This window comes from Lissotriton helveticus, chromosome 2_1 (assembly GCF_964261635.1).
Source record: "Lissotriton helveticus chromosome 2_1, aLisHel1.1, whole genome shotgun sequence".
Taxonomy (NCBI): Eukaryota; Metazoa; Chordata; class Amphibia; order Caudata; family Salamandridae; genus Lissotriton; species Lissotriton helveticus.
The window spans coordinates 332,083,240-332,107,456 of NC_136059.1; the positions used below are offsets into that span (position 1 = coordinate 332,083,240).

General features: G+C 46.6%; 1 long non-coding RNA gene across 1 annotated transcript in view; it reads left to right on the forward strand.

The window, feature by feature from the left end:
• Positions 1–24,217, forward strand: part of LOC144817953 (uncharacterized) — a 100,520-nt gene that overhangs the window by 33,069 nt on the left and 43,234 nt on the right. The gene's annotated exons all lie outside the window — the stretch shown is intronic.

Below are 24,217 nucleotides of genomic sequence, written 5' to 3' on the forward strand. Positions count from 1 at the left end.
GTGTGGTGATTTTGGTGCATTTTTCGGTGCTTGGGGGGTATCATTGGGGCGTGTAGTTGCTGGGGGTGGGTGTTTCAGGTGGTTGGGTGTCATGTTTAGTGTATATTCTATTTACTTCCCTCTGCCATTTTGTAATCAGTTTGACGGCAGGCATGGCGTTTGTGTGGTCCTTCCGCAGTCATGGTCCGTATGGCGATGCATTGTTTCCGCGGCGGTCGGGGATGGTGGTGAGTTCGGTTAAAATGGCGGCGTTCTCCTAATCGCGCGGACGGACCCTCCGCAGGTATAGCGGCAGTTGGGCCTGTTCCCGCGGTCATGTTCGTCCACGGCGGAGGGTGTTTCTTTGCTACCGTCCGCTTACGGCGGTCTTTGGTGTGGTCCGTCTGCCACGGACGGTGTTTGATGTGATCCCTCCGCCGCGGTCGGAGTTTCTTGACATAACTATCCTAATCGCAACCGCGGCGCGGTCGGGAGTGATTTTGCCGCGACCATGGTGGACGGCACCCGTTTCCGTCCGCCATCCTAATAGGCCCCTTAATATGGGGATCAAACCCCAGGCCCAAGTAATTTCGGGGCCTGTAGGAGGGCTAGTCCAGTCACTTTATGAATCAGATTCCCAGTATGGTAAGCAAAATTTTACTAAGCAGAATCCGAATGCTACCATTCAAGTAATTGTAGGGCCCAAAGATAATACGCAAAAAAATCCAGCAGAATCAGTGCAAGTTCGATCTAGAGATGATGGAACTATCCCACAACTTATGGCTAACGAAAAAAGTGTACATTCCATCTGTTTACAACGTAACCAGATCAGTCAAAGCGAACAGCCCTGCAGCCAAGATCAAAATCCTCCTAATGGGAAATTTGTAAATCCCGATTACCTACAATGTAATACGAATGAACAGGAAGATCGGTTTCGCATTCTGGTCCAATCACCCTCAGAGCAGAGTGAACGAACAAACCTGCAGGTTTCGGCTCTGCCAATGAATGCTGGGTCGATGGTATGAGCTGATTCAAGGGTAAGGGGTGATATAGAACCCCCTGAAGTATTGGTTGAAAAGAGAAAAGTGTTTTTTTGTCCCCAATATTCTACTTGAGGTACTCATGATATTTTAAATAGGGGTAACATCCTCAAATTACTAAAAGCAATCCCAGATCTAAAGGATGTAGTATCGGGTGATCTGGATTCTGTTGAGTTTAAGACCGATGGTGGTAATATGGAGACAACCATCACGACTTGGCTAAATGATGACATTGTTAGAAAAATATTAGCCAATGCTAACAACTTTGAAAGTTGGGGGATTATGGTAGGGAGACTCCAAGGTATGCAATACCCGACCCCATTAATCCCGACTAAATTGCTGTGTGGTCCAAGTGAAGTAAAATTAATTGAGGTTGATCAATTTAGAGTGTTGAAAGGCGCCTCAGGCCCATCATCAGATTTAAACAAGTTATGTTGCATTAAAATCAAAAGTTATCAGCCAGGATCACGTGTTTGTGAGGAATTAAAGAGAGTCCCCGAGGCGGTTGATGTTTGGAGTTGGCTCCCATCTACACTATCAAAGAAAAAATACAGTAAAGACAGATTGATGTTGGGGTACCCTAGTTAATGTACCTTCCTTTAAACTTTGCTCTTGGAATACGAATGGTTTTAATTCACTTACAGAGGATGTTAATGTTGTAGGCTTTTTAAAATCTTTTGATATGATAATTTTGCAAGAAACATGGAATATGTGTAGCTCACCACTGATCGGCTACTATGAATACTTGAATGCGGCATTTAGGGATGCTGCTTCTGGTCGACCGAGTGGTGGTCTCTCTATATATGTTTCTTTAAGTCTTGATGTTAAACACTACGAGATTGACCTTCAAGTCAAATGGATGCAGTGCGTTAAATTGATTGCTAGACATTCGTTAATTTTTTTAAATGTTTATTTAAGTTCGAAAAAAAAGGTTAGATCGTTACAACTTATCCAGTTATGGGAAATGGTGAAAGTGCTATATTATGATCATATGGACTCACAGTTGATCATTACTGGGGATACTAATACTCATCTTGTAAGTTATAAAAAGCGAAATATTCAATCAGATCTTTTGGCCCAATGGTCTAATTGTGAGTTTATTAAATATAACCTAAAGATTTTGTATGATAGAGAACATACGCCAACATTTATTAAAACTGATAGTTCATCTATAATTGACTACACTATATTGTCAGATAAACTCTCTGATCTAGTTCAAAGCTATGAGGTTGTTCCAAGGATTGATAGTGACCACAATCCCCAAGTTATCGCCTTTTGTTTCCCCTTTGAGTATCTACCAGAAGCCAGAATATTAGGATCTGCCCCTGTTGCTTTTAATCTCAAAAGGCTAATATGGAGTGACAAAACTGAGAAGGATATTATTGAATTACTTTCTCATTTAATTCCTGAAGCCCTGGCTTCCAACTCCAATGGGAATTCGATGGTTGCTCTCTGGCCCTACCTATGTGATTCCCTTTTGGATACATTTTCTAAGAAGGAACCTTCTGGGGGTGTTACTTTTATCCCAAAGAACCCTGGTTGGTTTTCTAATCGCTTATTGTACTTGAAAAGACCCCTTAATAAAACAATAAGATCTTTGTATAGAAAAGCAAAAGGGACTTCCTACTTTTTAATGTCACTTAAAATGAGAGACTTAAAGAGGGGTTATAAGAATGAAATCTGGAGGGCTAAACAATCATATTATGAAGAAACTTGGGCCAAACTCCATTTCGCATGCAAATCTAAGGACTTGCGACTGTACTGGGGCATTATTAATAATTTAGAAGATGGTAACTTTAGAAGTAATAGTGCCAATATAGATGAATTAAGTTGTAATTTTTTTTAATAAAATGAAAACAGCTCATCAAAGTTAATCGATCGACGATGTTGATCGATTCGACCATGACCGTATTTTGGAACCAGTAGGAGGGTGTGTTCCCCTAAGTATCAGTGACTCACTATGCTCCCACGATATTGAGCCATGGTCTGTTGAGACAGTCAAAAAAAGTTTTACTTAAGATCAGATCTAATGGAGCACCTGGCCCTAATGGACTGCCGAATGGTATTTTTAAAGCTAAACTTACGAATTGGCCAGAGTTATTAACGCTCCTTTTTAATGACGTTCTCAAATCTGGTCATATCCCGGAATCATGGCGGGGTAGCATTATACGGTCGATTTATAAAAGTGACCCCCAGGACAACCATGCAAATTTTCGCCTCTACAGACGTAGAGGCGAAAATATTTGCAAGTTGCCTGTTAGAGGAGTTGGAATCGTGGGCGTTAAGAGAAGAATTGATTCCATTTTTCCAAACGGGTTTTAGGAAGGGTGAGTCAACTCTCAGTAACTTGATTTTATTGATATTACTAGGCGAAAGAGCAAAATGTAAGAAACAAAAATTGTACATCTGTTTTATTGACTTAAAAGCCGCTTTTGATTCTGTCCCCAGAAATATTCTCTGGATTAAGTTATTTAATTGGGGCATATCAGAAACACTTCTTAAAATGATTAAATTATTGTTCTCCAATACTTGGGTTCAGATCAAAATTGGCGACGGTAGTCACACCATCCGTCGCCTTGATACAAATGTCGGCTTAAAACAGGGTTGTGTGCTCGCTCCTTGCCTTTTTAATTTATTTATGTCGGATCTCCCAGCCCATTTTAAAGATGTAATTTCGCACTCCCCGGCTATGATGGGTAAAGAAATTAAATACTTACTGTACGCAGATGATACCATTTTACTCAGCCAAACTATCATAGGCTTAACGAGGCTAATACATTCATTTAATATATACGTTACTCAAAATGGTTTGACAAATAATACAAAGAAAACAAAAATAATGTCAATAGGGAAAGGCAAATTAGGGGTAAAGGATTGAATATTAATGGTTTGACTATTGACCGTGTAAAATCCTATAAGTACTTGGGAATCACATTTGATGGTGGATTGACATTTAGACATCATTTTAATAACTTAGAGGCTAAAGGGACCGCTCTTGCCTTTGCGTTTCGAAAACTGAGAGATAAGTTATTATGTCCTAATTACGATGAGTCATGAGAGCAAAGCTTATTCCCTCACTGGACTATGGATCAATAATTTTCAGGGGTAGGGATGCAAAACTGCTTGATGGCATAGTTGTAAGGACTTATAAACCAGTTTTTAGGATTCCTAGACAGATTCCTCATTCCTAATTTAAGACTGGAATATGGTTTAAGGAACCAGCTCTTGGTCCGCCAAGCTACATTTTTAAAAACATTATTGGCACTGTCTCAAGCAGATGAGGGCACGTTAGCAAATTTGTGCTGGCGAGAAATCTTGATAGGCCAATATTTGAGAAGCTGGCAGGATTACCTTTCTGAGTGTCTTTTAAATTTCAAATGCCCTAATCTGGTTAATGAAGTGAGGAGCAACTCGGTTTATAAAAAGTTAATGAATTCAAACGTTGCTCTGTTGTCAGAACTAATGGATGAAGATGATCTGAGGAGAAAAAAACACTTCTGGTCTATAGCAAACTCCTTTGAGAAACTATTTGTCCAACCTTATTTACTTTTTCATCTAAAACCTTTGTTTAAAAAGAAATGTATGCTTTTAAGGTTTGGCATTTATACAACCAAAGATGGAACTCCTAGGTGGGAGTATAAATGGTCATCAAAAATGTGTAGGCTTTGTGGGCTGTATGAGGAAACTTTGCTGCACATTGTAACACTATGTCCAAAAATGTGGCAGGAAAGGATGACAATTTTAAAACCTATCTTTAAAGAAATGGGAGTCAGAACTTGTAGATCGACATTACTATTCTTTTTAAGTGGTGTCACTGTTTATAGTATACAGCAATTTGTTCAATTCATTTTTAAAGCGGAAAAGAAATTATGTAAGGTTGACATCCAAAGTAAATGATAAACTCATTACGGCTGCAAAATAATGATTTTACCGTTTTTAGGGAGTAGATGGGCAATTTTAAGACATTTATAATCCTTTTTAAAAACTGTGTAATATTTGTATGTTGTTAGGCATCAAGTCCATTTATTTTATGATTTTAAAGACTTGAGTATGTGTACTTCATCTCCAAAAGGTGCTATGTTTTAAATATTAGTTTTAAAATTAATCAATAACTTGTTGCTGCTAGTATAAGGCACTTTAGCTTTGTGGGTGAAAAGTTTAATGCACTTTTCGTTTTGCTGCTGATAGCATAACTCACTTTAGCATTGATGCTGAGATATTATTGTATTTTTGCTGCTAATAGTTATAGATAATCTGCAAATTTGTTATTTTACTCTGCTGCTAACTATAATGGATTATTTGCTGCTAGCACATTGCACCTTAATCTTTGCCATGTGACCACATCGCACTTTATAGACATTATAGGCTGCTATCAAAAATTGGATAATATGTGTTGTTAGCTTCATGCACTTTAATCCCTAACTGGAAAATGGTTAAACAATTGTCGAGCATTTTATATTTTGGCATTGTATTCATATATGTTCAATCAGACTTTGTGCTTGTTATGTATTTTCTTTTTTGTAATGATTTTAATTAATCAACAAATAAACAATTACCTACCCATGCTAAGTCTGAGGGCTCAGCCTTAATTATTTAATAAGTCTTGAAGATATCATGTATTTTGTCCATGCCAACTTTCTCAACTCGCAGGTTTGGCCATCTAACTATGCCAATAGGTTGTCATTTAGGAAGAGGATTGAATTCTGGGTGGCGGTGGGAGGAAGATTGTTCGTCTGGGTTTTTTTCCCTCCAAACATTAACAGAAGACTGGAGTTGAGCATGCATTGGAGGGTAGCAAATGGGAGTCAACTTGGTAATCTGTAGGTCGAAATGTGCGATCAGGTGAGTCCAATATAGTCAGTGTAAGAATTCATGGCTTTGTACCTTTTGCCAGAGGAATGGCAATCCATAGGAACTCCCTATGAGAAAGACTGATGGCAAGCATTAGGTCTCTTTAGAGTTCTTGAGTGGGATCAACAGTCTACTACTCTTTCTCAGGCATGGCAGCTTGGAGGAAGACAGGGATTTCTCCCTCGTATGCATGTCTTTCTTCGCTTACGGTTATTGAAGCCTCAGTCTCTTGGTCTCAAGGGGCTAAAAGTAAAGGTTATATAATTAGTTTTTTTGATATTACAAATTATGTATCTGCTGTAAACAAAGATTACATTTTAGTTTATAAAATAACGAAGGACTGGATGTAATTACTAGTGGCTGAAATTAATTCAAGCATTCTGTTCATCACACTTTTGTATACTTCAGTGTGATGAAAGGTGGGACAGGTATGCCCATATGAAATGAATGAAATGAAAATGCGTTTTATAAAGCGCGAAATAGTTGCCCAGGGGCGTCCAAGCGCATATGTTGGTGCCATGCACACTTTGCCTCTGGAACCAAGCTACACCCGACTGATGAGCCCTAAAAAGGGCCTATTATGATGTCGGAGACTTGACGACCTACATCATAGGTTTCACTTTCAACACCTGATTACAATGACGGAAGTTTGAAGTGAAACCGGCCTGTCATTTTGGCTGGTTTCCGACGGGCTTAGGAAGCCCGTCGGCCTGTCGGAACAGGCACGTAATCCCTTAAAGATGGTGTTTCTGCAATCAGGATTCTGAAATAGGTTTCCCACAGGCTTTCTGGAAAGTGACTACTCCCTGCGGCCTCTGGTTCGAGGCCCCTGTTAATCCCAGCACCATGTGGCAGAAACCATGAGGTGCCTGCCACATGGTGCGGGTATTAACAGAAACTCCCATTTCTATGGGAGCTTGTGCTGAGGCCAGTTTACGTGTACAGCACAAGCCACCGTAAAGAAATGGGAGTATGCGACCACACTATGGGGCTCATTAGGATGGCGGACGGAAGAGCCACCGCGGCCCTGGATTAGGCGGAAAACCCCTTTTCCGTGTCCGCCTGCCGCGGATACTCCGTCCGCCATATCAGGATAGGAAAACGTGTCAAATTTCCGTCCGCGACGGTAAAGCACGCACCGCCGTCGAACTACACACGACCACGCGGCGAACGGAACACATCCGGAGGCTCCGACCTACGTACTGACGTCTAAGACCGTCCCCCAAATCAAGATGGCGGAAAATACACATAAAACCGCTGCGGAAAAACAACCTGTCTGAACACGGCGGAATCCCCACAGCGAACATAGGTGACATAGCAGAGATACCCACCGCAAGCTGACCACCACCATGGACCCAGCGCTACACGCTTTCCCGATGCTCTTCGCGATCCACCACGTCCTAGTCATGGCCCTCCATCGACGCCGACGCAGGTAAGGCACAAACCATTGGCTGCATGGAGGGGAATACCAGCAAGGGCCGTGACGTAGGGAGGGGGGGTGACATGTTACCGAAACCACTGATGACAAGCAAATAGAAATACACATTTGTAGTACGCAAGCATGAATGACAACGACAAACCACGACACATGATTGACTACCTTTATTGCACATAATAGGGGTATAATCACTGTGTATGCGTGAGCATGGGCAAAGTGGGCACCAGAGCAGCTACATCAGAGGCAGCATGTGAGAGGGCAGAATGCAGTATCAGAGCATCAACAGGGCATCGTGCCCAACAGAGCAGGTACATCATTGGCAGTAAACGAGAGGGCAGAATGCAGTATCAGAACAGCAACAGGGCAGTGTGGATTACAGAGCAGGTACATCAGAGGCAGCACATCAGAGGGCAGAATGCAGTATCAGAACAGCAACAGGGCATTGTGGATTACAGAGCAGGTACATCAGAGGCAGCACATCAGAGGGCAGAATGCAGTATCAGAACAGCAACAGGGCATTGTGGATTACAGAGCAGGTACATCAGAGGAAGCCCGTGAGAGGGGCTAAGTGCATCAACAGTCCATAGCACTGAACATGTCCATCAGAGGCAGCACGTGAGAGGGGCTAAGTGCATCAACAGTCCATAGCACTGAACATGTCCATCAGAGGCAGCACGTGAGAGGGGCTAAGTGCATCAACAGTCCATAGCACTGAACATGTCCATCAGAGGCAGCACATCAGAGGGCAGAATGCAGTATCAGAACAGCAACAGGGCATTGTGGATTACAGAGCAGGTACATCAGAGGCAGCACATCAGAGGGCACAATGCAGTATCAGAACAGCAACAGGGCATTGTGGATTACAGAGCAGGTACATCAGAGGCAGCATGTGAGAGGGGCTAAGTGCATCAACAGTCCATAGCACTGAACATGTCCATCAGAGGCAGCACGTGAGAGGGGCTAAGTGCATCAACAGTCCATAGCACTGAACATGTCCATCAGAGGCAGCACGTGAGAGGGGCTAATTGTATCAACAGTCCATAGCACTGAACATGTCCATCAGAGGCAGCACATCAGAGGGCACAATGCAGTATCAGAACAGCAACAGGGCATTGTGGATTACAGAGCAGGTACATCAGAGGCAGCACGTGAGAGGGCAGAATGCAGTATCAGAACAGCAACAGGGCATTGTGGATTACAGAGCAGGTACATCAGAGGCAGCACGTGAGAGGGGCTAAGTGCATCAACAGTCCATAGCACTGAACATGTCCATCAGAGGCAGCACGTGAGAGGGGCTAAGTGCATCAACAGTCCATAGCACTGAACATGTCCATCAGAGGCAGCACGTGAGAGGGGCTAAGTGCATCAACAGTCCATAGCACTGAACATGTCCATCAGAGGCAGCACATCAGAGGGCAGAATGCAGTATCAGAACAGCAACAGGGCATTGTGGATTACAGAGCAGGTACATCAGAGGCAGCACATCAGAGGGCACAATGCAGTATCAGAACAGCAACAGGGCATTGTGGATTACAGAGCAGGTACATCAGAGGCAGCACGTGAGAGGGGCTAAGTGCATCAACAGTCCATAGCACTGAACATGTCCATCAGAGGCAGCACGTGAGAGAGGCTAAGTGCATCAACAGTCCATAGCACTGAACATGTCCATCAGAGGCAGCACGTGAGAGGGGCTAAGTGCATCAACAGTCCATAGCACTGAACATGTCCATCAGAGGCAGCACATCAGAGGGCAGAATGCAGTATCAGAACAGCAACAGGGAATTGTGGATTACAGAGCAGGTACATCCGAGGCAGCACATCAGAGGGCACAATGCAGTATCAGAACAGCAACAGGGCATTGTGGATTACAGAGCAGGTACCACAGAGGCAGCACAAGTACGTGTCCCTACCAACCCGTCCCAGGGACCACAAGAGTGCAACGCAGTTCTCAATGGACACACCATGTGAAATAACATTTGAGTGAAGTGTTAAGCACCTCACATCACAGAATCAGGGGGACTGCGTGAACTACCTGCCTCGGACACACTGCCAGCACCAGCAACAGGAGTGTGAGACACAGCCACAGCCCGAGTGACACACACATGGGCCACGGACCCATACACACTGGCAGCACCAGCAACAGGAGTGTGAGACACAGCCACAGCCCGAGTGACACACACATGGGCCACGGACCCAGACACACTGCCAGCACCGGCAACAGGAGTGTGAGACACAGCCACAGCCCGAGTGACACACACATGGGCCACGGACCCAGACACACTGGCAGCACCAGCAACAGGAATGTGAGACACAGCCACAGATGTAGTCACTGACACGTGACCCACTGACCCAGACAGACTGCCAGCACCAGAAACAGGAGTGTGCAACACAGCCACAGATCTTCTAACTGACACGTGAGCCATAGACCCAGATACACTGCCAGGACCTGCAACAGGAGAGGGCACAACAGAGACTGTGCCACTACATGATGCATGACAGCCAACAACAGACACAGTGCCACTATCTGATACATGAGAGTCAACTGCACCTGCGCCACTGGGACAACTGAAATGATGAGCCACAGGGCTGTATGGGCCAGGAGGCAGGGTGGGCCTGGGAGCTGGGGATAGCTGACCTTGAGCCACATCGGGGTTGGCAGGTGTCAATGGTGTGTGTCTGCGTTTCTTAGGGATGTGTGAGTGCACCCTGGACAGGACAGGACTGCCAAGTGGTGGGGACTCTAAAGAATCAGCACCCACCATAGGTGGAGCATCTGCAGCCGGGGATCGGGTTTCTGGGGACGTGCTGGAGCCTGCTTGTCGTTTGCTGTGTGCCTGCCGCCTGGACTCAGAGTCATGTGTAATGGGGATGCAACAACAGTGGACTCCCTCCTCTGCTTCTGACTGGCCTGGATGGGAGTGGAGGTATGGGGGGACTCCGCCGCGGAGACATCTGTTTGGCGTTCAGTAGAAAACATCAGCCTCAGTGCAGCCAGGGGTGAAGTATGCCTGTCCTTGATTGCGCCATTGTCCATGCTAGAAGCCTTGTCAGTAGGATGTGCCTTATCCTTAGGTGGAGTGTTGTCTCTGGATTTAGCCTGTGCCCTGGTCGCCGCCCTGTTCCTGCCAGCAGACTTGTCGTCTGTGGTGTACCTGTCTCCAGTAGACACCTGCTCTCTGTGTGTGTCCCTGCCCTTGGGAGATGGACCTTGCTTTGTTGTATGCCTGCCCTTGGGAGTCTCCCTGCTCTTAGGAGGTGCCTTTGTCTTTTCACTGTCCTTGGGAGGGTCCCTTTCCTCTGTTGTGTGCCTGCCCTTGGGAGTCTCCCTGCTCTTAGGAGGTGCCTTTGTCTTTTCACTGTCCTTGGGAGGGTCCCTTTCCTCTGTTGTGTGCCTGCCCTTGGGAGTCTCCCTGCTCTTAGGAGGTGCCTTTGTCTTTTCACTGTCCTTGGGAGGGTCCCTTTCCTCTGTTGTGGGCCTGCCCTTGGGAGTCTCCCTGCTCTTAGGAGGTGCCTTTGTCTTTGCACTGTCCTTGGGAGGGTCCCTTTCCTCTGTTGTGTGCCTGCCCTTGGGAGTCTCCCTGCTCTTAGGAGGTGCCTTTGTCTTTTCACTGTCCTTGGGAGGGTCCCTTTCCTCTGTTGTGGGCCTGCCCTTGGGAGTCTCCCTGCTCTTTGGAGGTGCCTTTGTCTTTTCACTGTCCTTGGGAGGGTCCCTTTCCTCTGTTGTGTGCCTGTCCTTGGGAGTCTCCCTGCTCTTAGGAGGTGCCTTTGTCTTTTCACTGTCCTTGGGAGGGTCCCTTTCCTCTGTTGTGGGCCTGCCCTTGGGAGTCTCCCTGCTCTTAGGAGGTGCCTTTGTCTTCTGAGTGGCCTTGTCCAAGGTACAGTCCATGGACATGTGAGTATCCCTTGCCTTGGGAGTACCTTTTGTGTTGAATGCCTGTGTAGCTCCTGAAGGCATGTCCCCCAACAACACTTGTGGATCGTGTGTGTGTACTCCAGTGTATCTGACATTGTCTACGTGAACAGATTTAGCTGATCTAGGGGATGGGGTCTGTGCCCTGCGTGCCCTGACGTGCTGTCTGACGCTGCTTCTAGTGCAATAACCTGTATTTGAGTCCTGCTCAGAATACTCACTACCCCCTGAGACATCCAGTGGTGTAGATGGGGAAACAGAAGTAGCACCCTGTCCATGCGACTGTACTATTGCAGACGACACACTGCTTGCCAATGACTGCACTGTCCTGTGTAGACCTGCAAGTTCGCCATGCATCCCTTCCATGAATGCCACCACCTGCCCCAACTTCCTATCATGGTCCTGGAAAGCATTTGTCATATTGGTCTGCCCCACACACAGCTGTCGCAGCAGATCAACGGCCTCAGCACACAGTGCATTTTGGCTCACCGTGGCAGGGGCAGCGGTGCCTGCACCGAACGCCACTCTGCTCCCCCTACTCCTGCGGCCACGAACAGTACATGGTGCAGTTGGCGGAAGTGTGGGCCCTGTGTGCTGTCTTCCGACAGAAGGTGATGATTGCCCACTCCCAGTCTGTGACAACAGTGCAGGCTCACCAAGAGTTTCCGACGAGGAGGACGATGGTGTCTCCACATGCGAGTCCTCAGGGACGGTCCTGTCCCCCTCTCCGGCGCTGGCCTCCTCTGTGTCAGTCTGCGTGTGTGCGAAGTCTGAGCCGGACTCATTTCCTCGACTAATCTCCACCGTCTGTGGCTGAGTGTCCTCTGTCATAGCTGAAATGCACATAAAAGAGGTGTAAGTCATGGGCACACTGACGTACAGAAGGACCAGGATTGCCAAATAGCATAGCTGACAAAGATTTTGTAGCCCCCATCCTGCACACGGCCCACCTCTACCAGTCATCCTGACATTTCATGAGCGTTGGTGGCCGTGACACATGTACAGCATGCGGACAGGGCAGGAGCACGTACATCTGCACACATTTCCTGCCATGGGGCCATGGACCACTAGGGGATGTGCTTCAACACTCAACTACTAAGCAAGTAGCGTGTCAACATGGCGGACCTGTATGTCAAATCACAACCACCCAATGGGACCAACATGGCATCACAGAGATACATACGCAACACGGAACTCAATACTGTGTCTGTGCACCAATACATGCATAGCACTCACAGGTTTCCTACACAGACAGTATGCTCACCGCTAGTTTGCTGTTGATCGACACTCAGACGTTCGGCCAGTTCAGGATGCGTCACTGCAATGATACGGTGCATGAGAGGGGTCATGGAGCGTCGGGCCAGATGGGGCGTACTTGGAATCATCCCCAGTGTCACTTCCGCTACATTCTTGCTCAGCCTGGAAATGTTGTCCCAGCGTTTGTGGCAGTGTGTATGTCGTCTGTTGCACCCCCCCAATGCCCGTACTTCCCGTGCTATGCTCCTCCACAGGTCCTTGCGAAGGTGCAGCTTGACCTACCATGATGGGAGACAAAAGGGTGTAAGTCAGTGGACAGTTGGCCTGTCACACACATAGGGGCAAGACGTAACTGTCAGCAGCCATGCACAATCAGGAACATATGTCTAGCCCACACTACACAGCTAAGATTGCAGTAGGCCTGATTATTTGGCCCCCTCATGCCCACCAACATGTCCCACACTGCACTTACCACCCGTCCGGGTGTGCCGTAGAGGCGTCCATAGTTGCGGAGCACACCGTCCACGAGGACGTCAAGCTCCGCGGCGGTGAAGGGTCGAGACCAGATCTCTTTGCCTCTCAACATGGCAAGATCACAGAGTATGGCACTAGAGCAGCAGTCGGTGGTCAGCTCAGCAGCACCAGCAGGTCGAGGTGATGGTCACAGGCAGGAGTCGGTGGTCAGCTCAGCAGCACCAGCAGGTCGAGGTGATGGTCACAGGCAGCAGTCGGTGGTCAGCTCAGCAGCAGCAGCAGGTCGAGGTGATGGTCACAGGCAGCAGTCGTTGGTCAGCTCAGCAGCAGCAGCAGGTCGAGGTGAACAGGCAGCACTGGTCCCCAGGGTAGGAAGTGTCATTTTGGCCAACACACATATATAGGGCCCTCAGCACGTGTCAGTGGCATACGTCGCCAGCAATTGGTCAGCCCTGGAAGCGTGTTCGTGAAATGGGCCAATGCCTGGCCCTGTTGTTGCGGTGCACTGCTTCCGCTACTTGCGATTGGCCACATGCGGCCAGCGTCCCTCTTCCCATTGGCTGCAGTGCACGGACCGTCACGGGCACACATCGGCAACCGCACGTGCAAGCTTCAGGCACGGATGCTTCAGTTGCAACAATGTTCTATCACTGGCGCCACCATGGCGGTGCACGTACTCAGCGGGGGAGGTGCAGGCCTATACACCCTTTAGATGTACTCAACGGACATGCCAGTTCATGTCCCCTCTTACAGTCACATTGCATCATCCACCGTACACCGGCCAGAGCGGCCGGGCCAAGGACGGCCGTGCCGGCCATGTCCACAACCGCCGTGCCAGGCCGGCCCTGGCACGGCGGTTCTGTACATGGCCGGCACGGCCGGGCCTAGGACGGCGGTTGTGTACATGGCCGGGCACGGCGGTTCTGTACATGGCCGGCACGGCCGGGCCTAGGACGGCGGTTGTGTACATGGCCGGGCACGGCGGTTCTGTACATGACCGGCACGGCCGGGCCTAGGACGGCGGTTGTGTACATGGCCGGGCACGGCGGTTCTGTACATGGCCGGCACGGCCGGGCCTAGGACGGCGGTTGTGGACATGGCCGGCACGGCCGTCCTTGGCCCGGCCGCTCCGGCCATGTACAGAACCGCCGTGCCCGGCCATGTCCACAACCGCCGTCCTAGGCCCGGCCGTGCCGGCCATGTACAGAACCGCCGTGCCAGGGCCGGCCTGGCACGGCGGTTGTGGACATGGCCGGCACGGCCGTCCTTGGCCCGGCCGCTCCGGCCGGTGTACGGTGGATGATGCAATGTGACTGTAAGAGGGGACATGAACTGGCATGTCCGTTGAGTACATCTAAAGGGTGTATAGGCCTGCACCTCCCCCGCTGAGTACGTGCACCGCCATGGTGGCGCCAGTGATAGAACATTGTTGCAACTGAAGCATCCGTGCCTGAAGCTTGCACGTGCGGTTGCCGATGTGTGCCCGTGACGGTCCGTGCACATGCAGCCAATGGGAAGAGGGACGCTGGCCGCGTATGGCCTTTGGGAAGTAGCGGAAGTTGTGCACCGCCATGGCGGCGCCAATTATGTTATCTTGTCAGACGCTGCACCGTGATGTGTTGTGTGCATTAGCGTCATGAGGGTTGTGAGCGTGATAGGGAAAGGTCATATGTCATACAATATAGCATGTGTGTCCATACAATGCCCATCGGTGGGCACACAATGGGTAACAGATGTGCATTTGGACGTGTTGACGTCGGGTGTGACCCTACAGACGTTATTACATCTTCACAACTACACAGTACATCACGGCTGTATGGCCAAATTATGCATCTGTTGTCAGTGTGTGGTTCTGGCGAGGTGACTACAGTGGTGGTGGTACACATGCATTTCGTGTATGTGTTTTGGACGTTGTGTCACCATGCATGTAATTACCGTATGCACAACATTATAGGTGTTGGCATTGGTGCTTGATGACATGGCGTGTGTATCATTATCGTTTGTGTGCATGCTGTTGCATGTGTGTCTGTGATGTGGCTACTAAACATTAGGGTGAAGACAGACGTTTTGTCAGTAAGGTTCATATGTGACTACGTTGCGTTGACACACTTCCTGTTGCAAGTGGCAGCACTTTGTTACAGGGGCACTCCGTATTGCATTGACTATCAGAGATGTCACACATATGACCATTCTCTCTAGAAAAAGTTGTTGTTGCTAATGTTGGCTCACATGTGATGGAGTTGTACACGCATGCGTCATTTGTAAGTTGACCTAAGTTACATCTCTCACCCACACAGGAGGGCTCCAAATGTGCATCGGCCATACACTGTGCTGGAGGATATGGTTGACGAGGAGGTGATTAGGAAATTCCGGCTGGATCGACGTCGGTTGCTGGAGCTTGTTGCACAATTGTCTCCTCATCTGCAGCCACGTAGGACGTATCCTGGTTTGATTACACCCACTGCAAAGGTCATGGCGGTACTACATTTCTTTGCTACTGGCACCTTTCAGTACACAGTTGGACGGTAAAGAGTCATAATATCGAGTCTTTTATTTCGACTGGACAGAATATCGAGTAAAAAATATAGAATGGACATAATATCGACTAGACATAATATAGACAACAAAAATATCGACTAGAGAAAATTAATATCGAATAGAATGGACATAATATCGAATCAAAAATATAGAATGGACATAATATCGACTAGACATAATATAGCCAACAAAAATATCGAATTTAAGGTAAGTTAATAATAATTTGTATTTTTTGTGTAATATAAGTCTGTAGCGGGTTGTGGGTTTATAGGGGAATAGGGTGGGAAGTAATTTAATTATAATTAATTAAATATGTTAATTTATTTATTGATATTTATTTAGAATTAATTGTTAATTAATTATTAATTGGTAATTAATTAAAATATAATTGGTAATTAATTATAATTGATTAATTGATAAATATTTTAATTTTAGTAATTTATTTTCTGTAGCGGGTTGTGGGTTTATAGGGGAATAGGGTGGGAAGTAATTTAATTATAATTAATTAAATATGTTAATTTATTTATTGATATTTATTTAGAATTAATTGTTAATTAATTATTAATTGGTAATTAATTAAAATATATTTGGTAATTAATTATAATTGATTAATTGATAAATATTTTAATTTAAGAAATGTATTTTCTGTAGCGGGTTGTGGGTTTATAGGGGAATAGGGTGGGAAGTAATTTAATTATAATTAATTAAATATGTCATTTAAATTATTGGTATTTATTTTGAATTAATTGTTAATTAATTTTTAATAGGTAATTAATTAAAATATAATTGGTAATTAAAATAAATTTATTAATTTTGAAATTGTAAATTAATTTATTGTTAATAGGTAATTAATTAGTATGAGTAGGCAATTTTTATAATTAAATAATTTTATTTTGTATTTATAAATAAAGATTTAATATTTTTTATACACAAGTAAAATATTTTATTTATTTGTAATTGGTATTACTATTTATGTTATTTATATCTATTTGTGAAGTATTTACTTTCCCTATTATTGCACTCTCTGAAGTTGGAATAGTAATTTTAACCCCTACGCTATACAACACTTTCCCTACTGTTGCACCCACTGGAGTGGGTATGCAACGTTTACAACGCAACTTTTACTATGCACTACCATTACAACGAAACTTTTACAACGCAAAAACTTTTACAACGCATACATTTACAAAGCATGTTTTTACAACGCAGATACCTTTACAACGCATACCATTACAACGTAAGTATTGCTAAGTATATAATTATTTTTAAAATGTTATATGTTTGGGTTTTTGGGTAAAGGGGTATTTTTAGGGTTCAGGGTCCGTTTTCAGTTTTTGGGTAAAGGGGTATTTTTAGGGTTCAGGGTCAGTTTTCAGTTTTTGGGTAAAGGGGTATTTTTAGAGTTCATGGTCAGCTTTCAGTTTTTGGGTAAAGGGGTATTTTTAGGGTTCAGGGTCAGTTTTCAGTTTCTGGGGTAAAGGGGTATTTTTAGGGTTCAGGGTCAGTTTTCAGTTTTTGGGTAAAGGGGTATTTTTAGGGTTCAGGGTCAGTTTTCAGTTTTTGGGTAAAGTGGTATTTTTAGGGTTCTGTGTCAGTTTTCAGTTTTTGGGTAAAGGGGTATATTTAGGGTTCAGGGTCAGTTTTCAGTTTTTGGGTAAAGGGGTATTTTTAGGGTTGAGGGTCAGTTTTCAGTTTCTGGGGTAAAGGGGTATATTTAGGGTTCAGGGTCAGTTTTCAGTTTTTGGGTAAAGGGGTATTTTTAGGGTTCAGGGTCAGTTTTCAGTTTCTGGGGTAAAGGGGTATTTTTAGGGTTCAGGGTCAGTTTTCAGTTTTTGGGTAAAGGGGTATTTGTAGGGTTCAGGGTCAGTTTTCAGTTTTTGGGTAAAGGGGTATTTTTAGGGTTCAGGGTCAGTTTTCAGTTTTTGGGGTAAAGGGGTATATTTAGGGTTCATGGTCAGTTTTCAGTTTTTGGGTAAAGGGGAATTTTTAGGGTTCAGGGTCAGTTTTCAGTTTCTGGGGTAAAGGGGTATTTTTAGGGTTCAGGGTCAGTTTTCAGTTTTTGGGTAAAGGGGTATTTTTAGGGTTCAGGGTCAGTTTTCAGTTTTTGGGTAAAGGGGTATTTTTAGGGTTCAGGGTCAGTTTAGGGTTTTTGGGGTACAGGGGTACTTTGGAAAAATAAAGTAAAATTACATTTAAATTACATTAATTAAATACAATTAAATAAAATTAAATTATATTATAATATTTTAAATTAATTTATATTAAAAATAATATTATATACTTACAAATACTTATGTTGTAATGGTATGCGTTGTAAAGGTATATGCATTGTAAAATCTTGCGTTGTAAATGTATGAGTTGTAAAAGTTTTTGTGTTGTAAAAGTTTTGATGTAATGGTAGGTGTTGTAAAAGTATGCGTTGTAACGTCATACATCCCTGGAGTGGGAATAGTAATTTTAACCCCTACGCTATCCAGCGCTTTCCCTACTGTTGCACCCACTGGAGTGGGAATAGTAAATTTTACCTCTACGCTATCCAACACTTTTGCTAATGTTGAACTCACTATAGTTGTTACAATAAATTTTAACCATTTTCTATGCTACGCTAAAAATGTTATATATGTTTATTTAATAATATGTTTTTATATATATATATATATATATATATATATATGTATTATTTTTGGTGATATAATTTTTTTAATTATAGAAATTATTTATTAAAATTAAAATTTTAAAATAATTATTTCTACGTTTATATTAAATATATATATTACTATATTAATTTTAACTTAATTTTAAGACATTTAAAAAAATCGATATTTTGACAGTCTATATTTTTGTAAGTCGATATTTTGGAGTCGATATTTTGGTACTTACCTGTTTGTAGATAGGGAGTCGATATTTTGTCACTCGATATTTTTCACTCGATATTTGTGTATCTCGATATTTGTGACGTCGATATTATGTCAGTGATCCAGTTGGACATGCCGGGGGGATGTCACAGGCCATGTTCAGCACGGTACTTCGGGATGTCTTAACAGCTATGATGCTGTACAAGAATGACTACATACATTTCCCACGGCCGGAAGAGGTGGCAGCAGTCAAAGCTGACTTCTATGCACTGGGCCACATACCTCACGTTGTGGGTTCAATTGATGGCACACACATCGCTATCATTCCACCACAGGCACGTGAGCAAGTTTTTAGGAATCGCAAACATTTCCATTCGCTGAACGTGCAGGTGGTGTGCCTGGCAAACAACATCATCTCCCATGTGTGTGCAAGATTTCCTGGCTCCGCACATGACGCCCACATCATGCAGAGCAGCATGTCCCACAACTAATGGCAAATCTGCGACCCGGTCAAGCGTGGCTTGTTGGTGAGTGTGCAGTGGGGACTCTTGTGATCTCTGTGTGGCATGGGGTACCCACCATATCTTGTTGTGATGTTTGTGTCTGTCATCCCCCTACATAGGCGACTCGGCGTACCCAAACCGGCCCTTGCTCCTCAGTCCCCTACGTAATCCTACAACAGCGGGTGAAATGCGGTACAATGATGCACATGGAAGGACACGGAGAGTCATCGAACGTACCTTTGGACTGCTAAAGTCTAGGTTTCGGTGCCTCGATAAGACCGGAGGGGCCCTGCCTTACTCACCAGGAAAAGTATGCAGGATCGTGATTGCCTGCTGCATGCTCCACAACCTGGCAGTACGCAATGACATTGAACTGCTCTTGGACCCTGAAGACGGAGAAGTTCCTCGGCCTCCCATCCCACCCATGTCGACTGATGAGGATAGTGGTGAGGAGGAAGGTGTGGACCAGAGGCGCCAGCTCATTGATCGCTACTTCCCTTGAATGTGAGTAACTACCTCTAGTGGCGGTTGACAATGCCTGATGTATGTTTGCTGGTGTTGTGGGGATGTGGGGTGCATCAGCTGTGTGGTGTTGTTTGTGACGGTTGCATATGTGTGTCTTCATTTCTTTGGACATACAAGTCTCCATGATGTGTGTGCTCTCATCCCATGCTTTAGTGATGATTGTAGTTTGTGTAATGTTGCTGTGCAGTGTGTTGTGATGTGTGTCAATCTGTTTCCTGACGTGTGTTTGCTGTCTCTGATTTTCCCTAGGTCACTCCCGCAGCGCCATGATCATGTACGACTATGATCCCTGAACCTGTTTACGTCTGTTTCTGAAGGCAATCATGTGAATAAACATGGAGGCAAAACATCATTGTGTGTGTAAGTGAAATTTATTTACAGGTTGTGCTTTTGTGCTGGTGAATATTTACAAGTAAGTGGGGTGGAGGGAGTTGGAGTTGAAGGTAATGGCAGATGAAATGTCCGTGCTGACACCACATTGGGGGGTGTCAGGCTAGTCCAGCAGACCAGTGGGAATGATTGTCTATGTGGGACAGGATACTTAGCAGGGTGAATGTCTGGCACAGGCAGTGACATTGTCATTGGCGGCCCCTCTTGGAGCGTGTGGATGGCGCTCCAACACTGCTCTCAGCCACTTCCAGCCTCGGCCGGCCCCTCCGTCTCTGAGGTGGAACAGAGTCAGCTGGGGGGGCAGGTTGTTGATGGGCCACATCTGTCGCCAGGGGCACAGGTGGTGCTGGCGGCGGTGGAGACGGAGGGGACGGTGGCGGTGGAGGCGGAGGTGACGGTGGCGGTGGAGGTGGAGGTGACGGTGGCGGTGGCGCAACGACAATTGGTGGAGGGGGGGAGGGTTGTTCCGGCCAGTCCATTCCCTCCACATTGTTGCCTGCTGGTCCATGATGCGCACTATCTGGCCAAGGAACCCAGAGATCTCGCGCAACATGTTGGTGTTGTCCACTGAGTCCTGGTGTGCACGATCTGCATTTGCCTGGGACCGGTCGTATGACGCCTGGCACCTGGCAAGGGCTTGTAGGGACTCTGCCACTGGATGGGGTAGCTGTCCTTCCTCTGTACGGTGGTGTGTGGGTCGCCTGATTGGCTGATGTCCCGTTGCCTCTCTTTGTGGCCCACTCACCCTGCTTGGGTGTGAGGCCGATGGACCAGCGTCGTGCGCTGGGTTAGGCTGTCTGGCACAGGCAGGAGTCATGGTACTGGTGGTACTGGTGGTGCTGGTGGTACTGGTGGTACTGGTGGTGCTGGTGGTACTGGTGGTACTGGTGGTACTGGTGGTGGTGGGGACTCTGCAGATCACAGAGGCTGGTGTCGCTGGAGTCACACATGGGACGGTGGTCGGTCCCGGGAGTCCCTGTGAGCCAGATGGCCCTGGCTGTGTGCTTGGTCCAGCTACATCCTCCGCACCGGAGCTGCCTGTGTCGTCGTCACCAGAGAGTCCTGTATGTGTGGGAGGCGAGGCTGGCGGCCGGGTACTGGTTTCCCCAGTCAGTTGACGATCACCTGAGGGACAAGATAGAGCTGGTCAGTAATGTGGACATTACATGTTCATATAGATTTGTAGACATTTCTGTTTCCTGTCGCACACACCCCACACACCCCACCCTCCACCACCACCACCACCACCACCCTCCCCGTGAACATGGGGGCCTGTTGGGAGTTGTAGTTTGGACCTCTCACACACCCCACCCTCCACCACCACCACCCTCCCCGTGAACATGGGGGCCTGTTGGGAGTTGTAGTTTGGACCTCTCACACACCCCACCCTCCACCACCACCACCACCCTCCCCGTGAATATGGGGGCCTGTTGGGAGTTGTAGTTTGGACCTCTCACACACCCCACCCTCCACCACCACCACCCTCCCCGTGAACATGGGGGCCTGTTGGGAGTTGTAGTTTGGACCTCTCACACACCCCACCCTCCACCACCACCACCACCCTCCCCGTGAACATGGGGGCCTGTTGGGAGTTGTAGTTTGGACCTCTCACACACCCCACCCTCCACCACCACCACCCTCCCCGTGAACATGGGGGCCTGTTGGGAGTTGTAGTTTGGACCTCTCACACACCCCACCCTCCACCACCACCACCCTCCCCGTGAACATGGGGGCCTGTTGGGAGTTGTAGTTTGGACCTCTCACACACCCCACCCTCCACCACCACCACCCTCCCCGTGAACATGGGGGCCTGTTGGGAGTTGTAGTTTGGACCTCTCACACACCCCACCCTCCACCACCACCACCACCCTCCCCGTGAACATGGGGGCCTGTTGGGAGCCATGTACATGTTTGTGAGTTGGTGTCCAACGTGCATGGGTTGGGGCGTAGGAGATGTTTCTTCTCAGTTGTGTGAGCCTGACCATGTCGTGCTGATCGTGGTGCTTTGTTTGTACTTACCAGCCTCTTCTTCTTCGTCAAGTCCGTCTAGGCTCTCTGGGTGTAGTATCACCAGCACCTTCTGCTCCCAATCGGTGTAGGGTATGGGCTCCGGGGGTGTTCCACCGCCAGTAAGAATGGCTCTTGCATTGTTTTTCGCTCGGATGCCCTTCACCCTGGTCTTCAGGTCATGCCACCGCCTCTGAATGTCATGCTTCGTCCTCGGCACAGTCCCCGACGCATTCACCCGAGTGACGATCCTGTCCCACATGTGGTTCTTTTGCGCCACGGACGTCTGCTGGACTAGGGCCCCGAAGATGTGGGGCTCAAAACGGATTATTTCATCTACCATTACCTTCAACTCTGTCTCCGTGAATTTAGTTTTTTTTTTGGGTGCCATGGTGTGTGGTGCTCAGTGTGTGAGTTGAGTGAGTTGGGGGGTGCAGGTGTGTGGTGTGTGATGTGTAGGTGTTGTGTGGTGGGTGTTTGTGTGGTGGGTGTGGTAGGGTGGTGGTTGTGTGTCTTCTATGTGAGTTAGCAGTATCTCGAATAGGGCCTCTTGCTAGCAGCAATGCTGTGATGCAAAGGATTGTGGTAGTGTGTGGGTGTCATTTTATAGTCGTGTCTCAATGGTTGTTGACAGTCAGGTGGTAGGTGGGCGTGTTGACTAGTGTGCATTATTGGGTACTTGGGACGTGTCATGGTGGCTTGTGCTTGGTGTTGGTGTATGGGGGTGGGGGGGCGTTGTCCATGTTCGTATGTTTGCTTTGGACTTGCGGTACACTTTCTAACATTTGTTTGACGCTAGGGATGTTGTGCGTGTTGGCCTTCCGCAGTGATGCTGTGTTTATCGTTGCATTCTTTCCGCCGCGGACGTGGATGGCTGTGCGTTCCGTGGTACAGGCGGATTTATCCTAATTTCGGACACGGAGTATTCACAGGTATGGCGGTACATGTGTTATTTTCCGCGCTCATTTCCGTCCGCGGCGGTGGTTGTTCATTGGACTCCGTCCGCCGCGGACGGAGTTGGATGTGTTCCGTCCACCGCGGACGGTGTTTGTTATGATCCGTCCGCCGCGGTCGGAGTTTCGTGACATGATTATCCTAATCCCAACCGCGGAATCTCCGCGGCGCTGCCGGGAGTTAATTTTCCACAACCATGGCGGACTGTACCCATTTCCGTCCGCCATCCTAATCGACCCCTAAGTGCGGTCGCATTGTAATAGCGGTGTCGGGACCGCTGACCAGAGGTCAGTCCCAATACCGCAACAGTACGTCTGCCCAACATCGTAATCAGGTCCTAAGTGTGAAACCAGTCTTGGATTGCTTGTGTTCCGGTTCAGAGAGGACCTTACTTGGCAGTTTAGGGTGGACTGTTCCTGTCAAGGTTAATTTGAATAGGTCTAGGTCTAATTTGAGGTGGCATTGTGGACAAAAGAAGATGACTGGGATGCAGACCTGAGATTGATTCACAAATCCCACCCATCACTTTTTTTTTGTACTTCAGTGCAATTCCCTAAGTGTGATAGGTATCAATCATTAATAATTCTAGAAACTCTAATGAAGAGAAATCAAGCATAGAGCAAACAAGCCTTGGCAAAGCCAGTTAGTCAAAGCACAAAGCTTGGGGATGTTAATATAATCAGAAGGGAACTACCTACATTTAATCTTCCTACGTCTGCCTACGTTCTGCTCACCTTCAAGGTCTGCCCTCTCCTTCCCTGCATCTGTGGATCACTTCTGCTCTCCTCCCTTCATTTCTGCGTTGGAGTCTGAACCTCCGCTGCAGGCTCGTGTCTCTAAATCTGTATGTCTGTCTCTCTCAAAGGACTTCGAAAGAGTTCCAGCAAGTGTTTTGAAACTCCTAACTAGGAACGCGTTCATCAAAGAATATTGTTACAAAGCATGTCTTTGTCTTTGTCTTTCTCCAACTCGAATCCAGCATTCTACAAAAGGATGCCTCCACCCATCGGCAGATTTCAAACGTCATCTCTCAGACAGGCGAAGATCCTTCCCACAGCATATTCTGCATCTTATTTGATACAACTTCATCCCCTAACCTTCTTTTAAAAAAATACATTTTATTTCGAACTAAACACATAGCATGAGCTGCAAAAGAACCTTTTTAATTAAGCAAGAAACATTAAACATGACAGTGCACTTTTAAAAATACGTGTGTTGTCAATTATAACTAAAGCAAAGAATTAAATGAGTATTTGTTCAATATTTTCAGCAACTACAGAGATAAAGCCCTGACCAACAGATGTCACAGCTGTAAATTATGCCACTGTTCTATTCACACAGAGAGAAAACATTCCTTTGCTTATCTTGAAGGCCAACAGAAACTGAGAGCAAGAGCTGAATCACAAGCTGGTTTTGTTTTCTACATTATAAAATGTTGTGCTAGTTCTAATACAAGTTATATCCTACTAATGCACATTTTAACACTTTCCGAAGTT